The 13,977-nt window shown below is 39.0% G+C and overlaps 1 pseudogene; it reads right to left on the minus strand.

Annotated features, from left to right (window-relative positions):
* Nucleotides 1-9,840: 9,840 nt before the first annotated feature.
* Nucleotides 9,841-10,690, minus strand: LOC125096021 (40S ribosomal protein S6-like; annotated as a pseudogene).
* Between the last annotated feature and the right edge of the window lie 3,287 nt (nt 10,691-13,977).

A 13,977-nucleotide genomic window follows, 5' to 3' on the forward strand; every position in this document is an offset into this window, starting at 1 on the left:
GAGGCAGGCAGAGAGAGAGGAAGGGAAGCAGGCTCCCTGCTGAGCAGAGAGCCCGATGCGGGACTCGATCCCAGGACCCTGAGATCATGACCTGAGCTGAAGGCAGCGGCTTAACCCACTGAGCCACCCAGGCGCCCCACATTTTTTCTTTTAGAATCAGTGATAATTCTGCTTGAAAATGCTACATAACAGAGGAGCTATGTAGGCTCTCTCATTCGCTTTCCCCCTTCTGCTTGGTTCAGGTGCAGATCAGACCCCTGGGTGAGGCTCCATCCCTTCTCCATTGTCCTAAGAACTCCCAGCACTTTCATCATTTTGTGATGTTGTTTGACTTTGCTGAGAAGTGGGGGTAAGATGGGCAGGGACCCCATAACTTCCCCCAACTCCAGCCATCTTTACTGCCACCCAAAGCCTGTTCCCCTTTCAAATAAGCCCCATTCTCTGTCATCTCATGTCATCCAACTCCCCCACTCCCCAGCATCTACTGTTTTTCAGACTGGAGCACCTACGACAGCTCAGTCTGCTTTCCCCCGTCCCTTCTAGACTTCCATGAAACAAAATCACCTGATCTTATGACCCTTGGGGAAACAAACAGGCTCAGCAAAGTCCTGAAATCACCCAATATATTCCAAATTTATGCTAACTCCTCCCCTAACCTCACCGACAAAGATGCCCCTGGGACCCCACAGCAGATGCTGGAGGAGTGCACAGGGTCAGGGCCATTGGCAAGAAACAAACCAACTTTGAGGGCTTTTGAGAACCACACGTTTACCCCAGGACTCTATCCCAAGCCCCAGCTTGGTGGACTTGGGGCTTTCCCTCCAGTGTACCCAAACTTACTTTTACACAGTTGAAAGAGCTCTTCTAAATCAGTGATTGAATACATTGCCTTCCTCCCCTGGCTGCCCAGATGGGCAAAGAACCAAAATCTGTCTATTGGAGAAGCCCCAGCCCCAGGCTGTGCACACTGTGCCTGGGCCGCTTCCTCTTGTAGCAGGAGGCGGGCTGGTGAGAAGGTCCTAGATCTGGAGCCTCTTTGGTAAGGGTGATGGCAGGTGATGTTAGGTGACCCAGAGCACGCCGGCCCAGCTGACTGCCTGTGGCAATGGCATCTGGTTACAGAGTCCGAGGAGAGCTTAAGACGAAGAGAGAGCTAAGAGGCCACAAGGACTTTCTGATGGTCACTGGCCATGTCAGCCTGCTGTGCGGGGCTGTGTTCTCAGGCTGGGCACTCCCCCACACCAGCCATTCTGACTGGCAGGTATACCGGAAGTCTGCCATATAATGTCAGGAGAGCTCCAAAGGACATCTAACTTCAAATCCAACTCTCTGCTGTGGGAATGGGATTCTTCTTTTTCATGGCACTGGTCTTTATAACTCCACTAGGTATTAACATATTTCAAATATTGGGGTGCTTGGGTGGCTCAAGTGGGTTAAGCGTCCAACTCTTGATTTCAGCTCAGGTCATGATCTCAGGGTTGTGAGACTGAGCCCCATGTTGGGCTCACGCCAGGTGAGGAGCCTGCTTGAAATTCTCTCTCTCCCTCTGCCCCTTCCCCCTGCTGCACACTCTCTAAAAAAAAATTCACATATTATATATCTATTTTTACGTATGGGGAAGAGATAGGGTTTCGTTCTACGTTAGCTCTACCTGCCATCCTGAAGTTCTCCCCAACAATAACAAACATAGAATTCCAAAATTAAAAAAAGTTAATTGGGAAAGCACTAGTTTTATTTTCCTTTAAAATATATTTATTTCATCTTATCCTATGCATCTTTTTACATAGTTATGATTAGAACATAAATCATTTTAATTCTTGTTTTAATATTCACTCGGGGGGCGCCTGGGTGGCTCAGTGGGTTGAGCCGCTGCCTTCGGCTCGGGTCATGATCCCAGGTCCTGGGTTCGAGCTCCGCGTCGGGCTTTCTGCTCGGCGGGGAGCCTGCTTCCTCCTCTCTCTCTGCCTGCCTCTCTGCCTACTTGTGATTTCTCTCTGTCAAGTGGATGAATGAAATCTTTAAAAAAAAAAAAAAAAAAAAGTTAATATTCACTCGGTTTCCAGGCAATGCTTTTGTAGTGAATTTCTTAGTAGCTTCTGCGTGTTCATCAACTAGAACATAATCTAATTTACAGTTAGATTTGATCTTAAGATCTTGAAATTATTAAAAAATTCCTAACTGTGACTCTCCTTCTAAATACAATTTTTGTAGTAGACTTTCCATTTAGGAAGATACAACAGTTGTTCTTGTAAGTTTTAGAAAGAAGTTCTATACTTTGAAAGGAGTTGCTTAAATTGGGTCTATTTTGGTTTGTCTTGAAGGAGTACAATGTAGTGCTAGATCGACACCTTTCCTCTGTCCAAAGGAGTATTTATATTTAACTCAAATGAAAGAGTGGATCTCAGAAGCGTGATGAATGTTAGAGAAACCGGTCCACAATGGCATTTTAGGGCATCAAATCCCTGGCCATTTATTTCAAATACTAGTCAACTACATCTGCTCTTGCTACAAATATTTGCAATTATTTAAGAGTATGAATAGCCTCATGAGAAGTAACATAAGGGGACAGGAATTTGGTCATGCTGTTTGAGTGACCTCAGCCCTAGAACTCTAGGAAACTGAATTCTGTAAATAGCAGTGAGTTGGGAAGAGGATATGAAGCCTCGAGTGGGATTACAGGCCCAGCCAACAGCTTGATTTCAGCCTGTGAGACTTAAAGCAGAAGCCAGCACTGCCATGCCCAGACTTCTAAAAAACCGAGATAATAAATAGGTATTATTGTAAGGTGATAAGTTTGTGGTAATTTGTTGTACAAATAGAAAATGAATGCATCTGGGCGCCTGGGTGGCTCAGTTGGTTGGGCGACTGCCTTCGGCTCAGGTCATGATCCTGGGGTTCCAGGATCAAGTACCGCATTGGGCTCCCAGCTCCACGAGGAGTCTGCTTCTCCCTCTGACCTTCTCCTCGCTCATGCTCTCTCTCACTGTCTCTCTCTCAAATAAATAAATAAAATATTAAAAAAAAAGAAAAAAAGAAAATGAATGCATCTTTTACCCAGTGCTTTTTGTTTTATTGAGTTATCATTGACATTTAACATGAAATTAGTTTCAGGTGTACAACATAACGATTTAATATTTGTACATACTGCAAAATGATCACCACAGGAAGTCCAGTTAATATCCATCACCATACATGGTTATCACATCTTTTTCTTAGGATAAGAACTTTTAATATTTATTCCCTTAGCACCTTTCATATATGCAGTGCAATATTATTAACTAATAGTCGCATGCTGTATGTTATATCCCCACTGGATTGCAAGTTTGTACATTTTGACCCCTTTTACCCATTTTGACCGTCTCCCCACACCCCTCTGTCTGGCAACTATCAGTCTGTTCTCTGTATCTATGAGCTCAGGGTATGTTTTTATTTTATGAAGATTCCAAATAAAAGTGAGATCATACAGTATTTGTCTAGGTCTGACTTATTTCATTTAGCATAATGCCCTCAAGGTTCATCCATGTTGTCACAAATAGCAAGATTTTCTTCACTTTTTATGTACTCCGTTATGTGTATATATACACACTGGATGTATACACACATTCATCCATCTAAGAACACCAAGGTTATCTCCGTAGACTGGCTACTCTAAGTAATGCTGTAATGAACATGAGGGTACATCTATTTTTTTCAAGTCAGTGTTTTAATTTTCTTTGGATAAATACCCAGAAGTAGAGTTGTGGATCATATGGTATTTCTCTTTTTTTTTTTTTGAGGAACCCCGATATAGTTCTCCACAATGGCCACACCAATGTACATTCCCAACAGTGCACAAGGGTTCCCTTTTTCTCCACATTCTCACATTTCTCCACATTATCCCCATTATTTCCTTCTGATAATAGCCATTCAAAAGTGGTATCTCATCGTGGTTTTAATTTGCATTTCCTTGATGACTTGTGATATTGGCCATCTTTATGTCTTCTTTGAAAAAATGTCTATTTGGTTCCTCTGCTATTTTTCTATCAGATTTTGGGTTTTCACTATTGAGTAGGAGTTCTTATACTTACTTTGTATGAGTTCCTGATATATTTTGGATATTTCTCCTGATCAGACATATGATTTGCAAATATCTTTTTCCCATTCTATAGATTGACTTTTCATTTTGTTGATGGTTTTCTTTGCTGAGCAGAAACCTTTCAGTTTGATGTAGTCCCACTGGTTTATTATTTTATGTTTTTAAGATTTTATTTCTTTAAAGGAGAGAGAAAGAGTGGGAGGGAGAGCATGAGAAGGGAGAGGATCAGAGGGAGAAGCAGACTCCCTGCTGAGCAGGGAGCCCGATGCAGGACTCGATCCCAGGACTCCAGAATCACGACCTGAGTGAGAGGCTGTAGCCCAACCAACTGAGCCACCTAGGCAACCCAGCACTGGTTTATTTTCACTTTTGCTGCCTTTGCCTTTGATGTCAAATCCAAAAACTCATCATCAACACTGATGTCAAGAGCTTACTGCCTATGTTTTCTTCTAAGAATTTTATGAGTTAATTTTAGTTTATGGTTTAAGATAGTGGTCATTTCGTTCTCTTGCTTGTGACCCTCCAGTTCTCCCAACACCATTTCTTGAAGAAATTATTGTCCTTTCCCCATTGTATATTCTTGGCTTCCTTGTTGTAAATTAATTGACCTTATGTGCATACTGTACTTCTGGGCTCTCAATTGTGTTCCATTGATGTGTCTGTTTTTATGACATATCATACTGTTTCAATTATAGCTTTGTAATGTAATTTGAAATCAAGGAGAATGATGCCTCAGCTTTGCTCTTCTTTCTCAAGATTGTTTTAGCTATTTGGGGTCTTTTGTGTTTCCACACAAATTTTAGAATTGTGTTTTCTATTTCTGTGAAATTTTGTAGGCATTGCATTGAGTCTATAGATTGCTTTGGGTAGTATGGACATTTTAACAATCTTTATTCTTCCAGCTTGTGAGCACAGAGTATCTTTCCATTTATTTGTGTCTTCTTCGGTTTCTTTCATCAACATTGTATAGTTTTCAGCATATAGGTTTTTTGCCTCCTTGGTTAAGTTTATTCCCAGGTATTTTATTCTTTTTAAAAAATTTTTAAATTATTTATTTTTTTAAATTTTATTCTTGTTGATGCAACTATAAATGTGATGGCTTTCTTAATTTCTTTCTTCATTGTTAGTGTATAGAAAGGCAAAAGATCTTTGTGTATTCATTTTGTAACCTGCAACTTTACTGATTTCAATTATTAGTTCTCAAAGGTTTTTTTTTTGGTTGAGTCTTAGGATTGGGTTTTGTATATTATGTCATCTGTATGTTGTGACAATTTCACTTCTTCCTTTGCAATCTGGATGCCTTTTATTTCTTTGTCTTGCCTAGTTGCTCTGGTTAGGAATTCCAGTACTATGTTGAATAAAAGAGCAGACTGGCATCTTTACCTTGTTCCTGATCTTACAGAAAAAACTTTCAGCTTTTCACTCCTGAGTATGATGTTAGTTGTGGGCTTGTCAGATATGACCTTTATTATATTCAGGTAGTTTTTCTTGTATACTCACTTTGAGAGGTTTTATCATAAATGGATGTTGAATTTTGTCAAATGCTTTTTCCAGCATCTTTTGGGATGATCATGTGATTTTTACTATTCATTTTTTAATGTGGCCTATCGCATTGACTTGCATGCCTGGAATAAATCCCACTTAATCATGAAGTATGATTCTTTTTTTTTTTAAGACTTTATTTTTATTTATGAGAGAGAGAGAAACATAAAGCAAATGTGAGTGCAGGGGGAGGAGCAGAGGGAGAGAGACAAGCAGGATCCACACTGAGTGTGGAGCCCAACATGGGACTGGATCTCAGGACCCTGAGATCATGACCTGAGCTGAAACCAAGAGTCAGATGCTTAACTGACTGAGTCACCAGATGCCCCTGTATGATTCTTTTAATGTCTTGTTGAATTTGGTTGGCTAATATTTTGTTGGAGAAGATTTCTGTATCTATGTTCATAAGGCACAGGGACCTCTATTTTCTTGTGACACCCCTGTCTGGTTTTGGTGCCATGTTGTTTATTCTCCACATAGTTTTGAATTTTAGAATTCTATTTTCTAAAAAAAATTATCTCTTTATCAAGTTCTTCAGTTATTTCAATGGAGTTGTTATTCTATTATTTTATATCTCTGCTGAATTTAATCCCCTTTCCTCCCTAAGATTGTTTACCTGTTTATTCAAGTAGAACATTATAAACAGAAAAGTATACCAACCATAATCCTTTCTTTCAGTTTTTAAACTATTTCTTACCCAGGGTTTTGTCTTTCCCTCCCTTCCTTCCTTCCTCAAAGCCAACTTTGGGTGTTGTTACTCCTTTCATTTTTTAAAATATACATTTCCACTGGTATTGTCCTTTAAAAATTATCCTTTTAGAAGTATTCTTTGTTATTTTCATAACTTAGATTGTTAGCCCATTTTTAGCCTTTCTTCTTTTCCTTCCATCTATGCACTGTATGTACTAATTTAGCAGGAAGTCACAGGTTTTGACATGTTGGGTTTTCAATCTTTTATCTTTGCCTTCACTCTTAAGTAACAGTTAAATAACAGAATTCTGGGTTGACTGTCATTTATTTCTCAGTGTTTTTCAATTTTTAAAATAAGGTTTTTCTGGGAAAAATTCAAAAACACCAAGTAGAGAAATAATACTCTTGTATTAGAAATTAGCAAGGATTCTTCAGCACTTTGAAGATACTCCCTTTTTTTCTGACCTCTGTTTTAAGTCCATTGTCATTTTTTGGTTCTTATTCCTCTGTGGGACAGTATCTTTCCTCTGCTTTTAAGATTTCTTTGTCTTTGGTGTTCTAAAGTATTAACATGATGTGTCCAGAAGAGATTTAAATTTATGTGAACTGTTTCTTGACTTTGAGGATTCATGTCTTTAATGTATTGTAGATAATATTGTCATTATCTCTTTGAATATAATCTCTCCCATTCTTTTAATTCTTTCCTTCTGGAATTCCTATTAGACTCATGTAGCAGCTTCTTATTCTACTGTCTCACAACCTCTCCTATTTCCTTAGCTCTTGATACACTGTATAATTTCTTCAGGTCTGATTTGAGTTTACTATTCTCTGCTTCTAGTCTACAGTTAACATACACTGACCTTTTAATTTTTTAAAAGATTTTAAAAGATTTGACAGAGAGAGAGAGGAAAAGAGAGAGAGAGAGAGAGAACAAGCACAATCAGGCAGAGTGGTAGGCAAAGGGAGAAGGAGAAGCAGAATCCCCGCCGAGCATGGAGCCCGACGTGGGGCTTGATCCCAGGATCCTACGATCATGACCTGAGCCAAAGGCAGCCACTTAATGATTGGGCCACCCAGGTGCTCCCTGAGGTTGATTTCTTACTTAAAATGAGGATAGGGGAGCCTGGGTGGCTCAGTTAATTGAGCATCTGACTCTCAACTTTGGCTCAAGTCATGATCTCAGGGTTGTTGGATTGAACCCCATGTTGGACTCCCCACTGAGTGTGGAGTCTGCTTGGGAATCTCGCTCTCCCTCTGCCCCTCCCCCATGCACACACTTTTTCTCTCCGAAATGAATAAATAAATCTTAAAAAAAAAATAAAATGAGGTAATGCCATCTTCACAATTCAGAGGTTCTAATAAATTAGTATCTATAAAAGTACTTAATATATTGTAGAGCACCACAGAAATGAATTATACTATCTTACTTCTCTTCTGACCACTCTGCCTTTTCTCTCCTATTATATGGTAATATTCAAGACTTGATCTTCTGTCTGTCTTCCATTACATCTTGTCTTTCAAATAATTCAAGGTAATTAATTCAGTCTCAGGATTTTAATTATCAACTTCTAAATCTGTTGTCAATTCTTTTTTCTTACTAAAACAACAGTACCATCATAGAGTTTTGATGATGCCTGAATGAGATAAACGGAGGTACCCTAGTAAACAATATACTCAATAGAGACTATTATTACATTTTTATGTGCTTACTGGATATTTACATTTTTAAAAATTCCAGCATAATATACGGTGTTATATTAGTTTCAGTTGTGCAATATAGTTGTTCAACAATTCTATACATTACTCAGTGCTCATTCCGGTGGGTACTCTTAAACCCCTCCACCTATTTCAACCACTGCCCCTGACCTCTTTTCTGGTAACCACCAGTTCTCTATATTTGAGTGTTTTGTTTGTTTTTTGGTTCTTTTTTTCCTTGTTCATTGGTTTTCTCAAATTCCACGAGTGAAATCATATGGTATTTGTTTTTCTCTTTTATTTCAGTTAGCATTATGCCCTTTAGATCCACCCAAGTTGTTGCAAATGGCAAGATTTCATTCTTTTTTATGGCAGGGTAATATTCCACGGGACACACACACACACACACACACACACACACACACCCCTATATACCACTTCTTTATCCATTCACCTATCAATGGACTTGGTTTGCTTCCATGATTTGGCTATTGTAAATAATGGTGCAATAAATATCTGGGTGCATGTATCTTTTTGAATTAGTGTTTTTGTATTCTTTGGGTGAGTACCCAGCAGTGGAATTACTGGATCATATGGTATTTCTATTTTTAACTTTTTGAGGAAACTCCATACTGTTTTCCACAGTAGCTGCACCAGTTTGCATTCCCACCAAAGTGCAAAAGAGTTCCCTTTCCTCCACATCCTTGCCAACACTTGTTTTGATTCGCATTTCCCTGATGATGAGTGATGCTGAGAATCTTCTTATGTGTCTGTTGGCCATCTGTATGTCTTCTCTGGAGAAATGTCTGTTCATGTCTTCTGCCCTTTTTTTTTGAAGATTTATTTTTTTTGACAGATTGAGGAGCTCACAAGTAGGCAGAGAGACAGGCAGAGGGGGAAGCAGGCTCCCCACCAAGCAGCAAGCCCGATGTGGGGCTTGATCCCAGGACTCTGAGATCATGACCTGAGCTGAAGGCAGATGCTCAACCCACTGAGCCACCCAGGTGCCCCATCTTCTCCCCATTTTTAAACTGGATTATTTGCTTTTGGGTGTTGTGTAAATTCTTTATATATTTTTTATATTGTTCCCTTATCAGATATATCATTTGCAAATACCTTCTCCCATTCTGTAGGTTGTCTTTTTGTTTTGTTGATAGTTTGCTGTGCAGAAGCTTTCTTATTTTGATGTAGTCCCAATAGTTTACTTTTGCTTTTGATTCCCTTGCCTTAGAAGACATATCTAGAAAAATGTCACTATGGCTCATGTCAGAGAAATACTGTCTATGCTCTCTTCCAGGATTTTTATGGTTTAAGGTCACTCATTTAGAGCTTTAATTCATTTTGAGTTTGTGTATAAGAAAGTGGTCCAGTTTCCTTTTTTTGCATGCAGCTATCCAATTTTCCAAATATCATTTGAATAGACTGTCTTTTGCCCCATTGTATATTCTTGCCTTTTTTTGTTATTAACCATGTAATTGTGGGCTTATTTCTGGGCTCTCTATTCTGTCCTTTTGATCTATGTGTCTATTTTTGTACCATTCCATATTGTTTTGATTACTATAGCCTTGTGGTATTTCTTGAAATCTTGGGATTGTGATACTTCCAGTTTTGTTTTTTCAAGATTGCTTTGGCTATTTTGGGTCATTTTTTTTTTTAAAGATTTTATTTATTTATTTGACAGAGAGAAATCACAAGTAGGCAGAGAGGCAGGCAGAGAGAGAGGAGGAAGCAGGCTCCCTGCTGAGCAGAAAGCCCGATGTGGGGCTTGAACCCAGGACCTGGGATCATGACCTGAGCCGAAGGCAGCGGCTCAACCCACTGAGCCACCCAGGCGCCCCAGAAAATCTCATTTTTGACTGGACTCACACTTAGAGGTAGAAGCTCTCAGAGAGGACAGCCTCCGTCTCTTGGCAATCTGTTCCTGGCGTTTTTCTTTGGCCTCCTCCATTCTCTTGGCCAAAAGTTTAGCATATTCTGCAGCCTTTTCCTTGTTTTTCTTGGTGCACTGTTTCTTCAAAGCAATACGCCAACATTTGTGTTGGAGGACACATGGAGTAACAAGACGCTGTATCTTGGGCGTTTTGGTTCTAGGTTTCTTACCTTCTTTGTTTAAGGGCTTTCTCACAACATACTGGCGGACATCATCTTCTTTAGAGAGATTGAAGAGTTTGCGGATTCTGCTGGCTCTTTTGGGCCCCAGGCATCAAGGCACAGTAGTATCAGCAGGAATATCCTTCTCCCCTTTCTTTACAATAACCAAGTAGAGAACACTGAGATTGGCATCCATGATGCAACCCCGAACAGATTTGCACTTTCTCTCTCTCGTCCTCCTTGGTCTGTAGCAGGAATGCCCCTTACTCAGCAGCAGGTGGACATGGCCATGGGTCAAGACACCCTGCTTCATGGGAAAGCCTTGTTTGTCATTGCCACCGATTCGGACCACATAACCCTTCCATTCTTCACCGAGGGTGTCAGCAGCAACTTCTGTGGCCATACGCTTCTCATAAAAGGTACAAAGTTTGCGTTCATTGTCCACTTCAATGAGTTTCTGGCAGCCAGTAGCTGGGAAAGAGATGTTCAGCTTCATCCTGAAGCAGCCTACCGCCTCTGAGGTGCCACGAAAAAAAGCTATTTCGGGTTTTTTGTGTTCCATACAAATTTTCGTATTTGTTCTAGTTCCGTGAACAATGTTGTTGTTATTTTGATAGGGATTGCATTAGATCTATAGATTGCTTTGGGTAGTATGTTAACAATATTTGTTCTCCCAATCCATAAGCATAAAATATCTTTCCAATTGTTTGTGTCATCTTCAGTTACTCTCACTGATGTTTTATAGTTTCCAGAGTACAGGTCTTCCACCTCCTTGGTTAAGTTTATTCCTAGGTACTTTACTCTTTTTGATGCAATAAGAAATGGAATTGTTTTCTTAATTTCTCTTTCAGCTACTTCATTATTAGTGTATAGAAATGCAACAGATTTCTGTATGTTGATTTTGTATCCCATGACCTTACTGAATTCATTCATAGCTTCTAGCAGTTTTTTGGTGTAGTCTGGACATTTAATCTCCAAAATACTAAACACCCATCCTTCCCAAATTAGCTCCCTTTCCCAACTTACTTATTCTTGTGACACCACTAGTCTTTTCATGCCTGAAAAATGGAGTCTTCTTCCTTTGCTTTTCATAATTTCCCTTTTAGTAGATTAATTCCGTAGGTACTTCTTGCAAAATATTTCCTACACCTATTCCTTTTGCTACTTATTGGCCCTTCTTCCCTAGTCCTTATTACAACTCATGCCTGAATTATTGCAACTTGGTAGCCGGTTTCCATGTGGGCCAGCCTTCCTACTATTGTCTGTTCCTTAAAACACTTTCCTAGTGTCCCTTTTTTGAAAGTCAATGGTTTGCTAGGTTTTGTAGCCCCAGTCAACCTTAAAGGCCTTCTATAATCTAGACTACTAGTTATAGCAGGCATACAGATGTCTTTTATGCAAGTTCTCATAGAACAATGTCATTTCAACAATAGCACACTACTTTTGAGGTACTCATAAAGGATCTACAAATAAAACACATTAATGAGGGGCACCTGGGTGGCTCAGTGGGTTAAGCCTCTGCCTTCGGCTCAGGTCTTGATCTCAGGGTCCTGGGATCGAGCCAGCACTGCTCAGCAGTGAGCCTGCTTCCCCCTCTCTCTGACTGCCTCTCTGCCTACTTGTGATCTCTCTGTCAAATAAATAAAATCTTAAAAACAAACAAACAAACACATTAATGAAAGTGATACTGGAAACTTATCTCCAAAATTGTTATCTAATGTTACTTGTCACAAATACACTCTAGTCCATAAAAAAGAATTACAGCCAGTTTTACTTACCTTTAATATCATGGGAAAGAACTTTAGAGCTTTGTTTGCAGTATAACTTCAGCTATTGACAAGGATGTTTATGCTTTAGCAGACTGCCTCATGGTGATGGAAGTCACCTCAGAAACCCTTAGCTGAGCTGAATAAATTGAGATGTAAAAGAAGTACTTTCCTAAAAATTTGGCAGTTGGGGAAAGTCAGTAATTATCTGATTTTTTAAATGTCCAAATTAATTAATGCTAGGATAGTTATATTACCTTTTATTTTTCACTGATATTATTTAATTAGACCCTCTGACAATTTTAACAAGCACAATTCCCAAAATGGACAGAAGAATATTAGCTACATATTTAAACTACATGTTTAAATTTAAAAAAAATTTGGTAGAAAAAAATCAAACAATAATAATGGATAATGCAAAAGGGTTTACTTTTTTTTTTTTTTTAAAGATTTTATTTATTTATTTGACAGAGAGAGATCACAAGTAGACGGAGAGGCAGGCAGAGAGAGAGAGAGAGAGGGAAGCAGGCTCCCTGCTGAGCAGAGAGCCCGATGCGGGCCTCGATCCCAGGACCCTGAGATCATGACCTGAGCCGAAGGCAGCGGCTTAACCCACTGAGCCACCCAGGCGCCCAAAAGGGTTTACTTTTGAAGACAAATGTATTGGCAAATTTTATTTCCTCATAAACAATGCATTTGTTCCCAATTCTGAGAAACTTACAACAGACTATTATCTTAAATTCTGCTAGGTAAACCCCACTAAATAATTATTGCTTAATTTTTCTGTCAGGCTATAGAAAACCACATCTCTTCATAATGTACATGCGTTTAAACAATTAGCAAAAAATAATTTTAAAATGTCTTTTGGGAGAATATTCTTTTTTTTGGTGGTAGTGGGGGGGGGTCTACTTTCACAGGAAACGAAATCTAATATAAGTAAACCAACCTTCATTTGACATAACTGACAGTTAAAAATGAGATTCAGACTCAAATACTTTCCCAAATAATCGAGGTAATGCATGATAGAGCCATGGCAACTAAAACAAATTCTAGCTCAAGGAATGGTCTTAAATGTAAAACTAAATGCAAAATAAAGAAGAAAGGGAAGGCATTGTGACCATGACCAGGTTGTATCAATGTCTTCCTCTTCTCTGAAAGCCATTGGAAAAATTTTCATGTATATTTGAGGAAGAAAGATGGAACTCACTGGCCCACTGTTGAATAACAAAACCCTTTTAGAGTGCCATGACAGATTTGATAATTTTATAACTAACATCTGATTTGGTGCTTTGGACTACTACAATAGAATAAAGCTATGTATATTTTCTTTTTTATTGTAGGTTCCAATGTCACAAGGCCTTTGTTATTTCAGAACTAATCCTTTAGTTTTGAAACATTTTCAAAATTGTGCTTTTCCTATGGGAACTCACCATTAACTTAAATGGTAGGAAGCTTTTTCCAGAAAGGTCTTTGTTCTAAATTTTATGTGCATTTTTCTCCACACAGAAGGATATTAACTTTCAAGGATCTATTAAGATCCTAAATTACCTCAATGAATGACCATGTCTCAGTCTACTGTCTGGAAAAGATCTTTTTTTTAAAACCCTGTGAGAATTAGGGAATAAATCTGTATTTATTGGGCACCTGGGTGGCTCAGTGGTTAAGCCTCTGCCTTCGGCTCAGGTCATGATCTCAGGGTCCTGGGATCGAGTCCCGCATCGGGCTCTCTGCTCAGCGGGGAGCCTGCTTCCCCCTCTCTCTCTGCCTGCCTGCCTACTTGTGATCTCTGTCAAATAAATAAATAAAATCTTTAAAAAAAACTGTATTTATTAATAGTTTAAAGAAATTATTTTTCATAACTACATCAGACACAAAATGGTGTAACTTGCCTTCGAAAGTAACCATTATCCTATGATCAAGATACTCTAGAAATGTCAGATTTAAAATGTTTTTCTTCTAGGTATTTTTTTTTCTGTCTGTCTGTGCCTGTGTATAAATGAAGGCCTAGAAGTAAACAGGATTCCCTCACAGTTCTACTCTCACAAGTAAATTCTTAAGTGTCAAGCATTAATTGCTACAGTCTGAGATGTAGAATTAATAAACTATATTTAACATTAA

Source organism: Lutra lutra, chromosome 3 (genome assembly GCF_902655055.1).
Source record: "Lutra lutra chromosome 3, mLutLut1.2, whole genome shotgun sequence".
In the NCBI taxonomy this organism is placed as follows: Eukaryota; Metazoa; Chordata; class Mammalia; order Carnivora; family Mustelidae; genus Lutra; species Lutra lutra.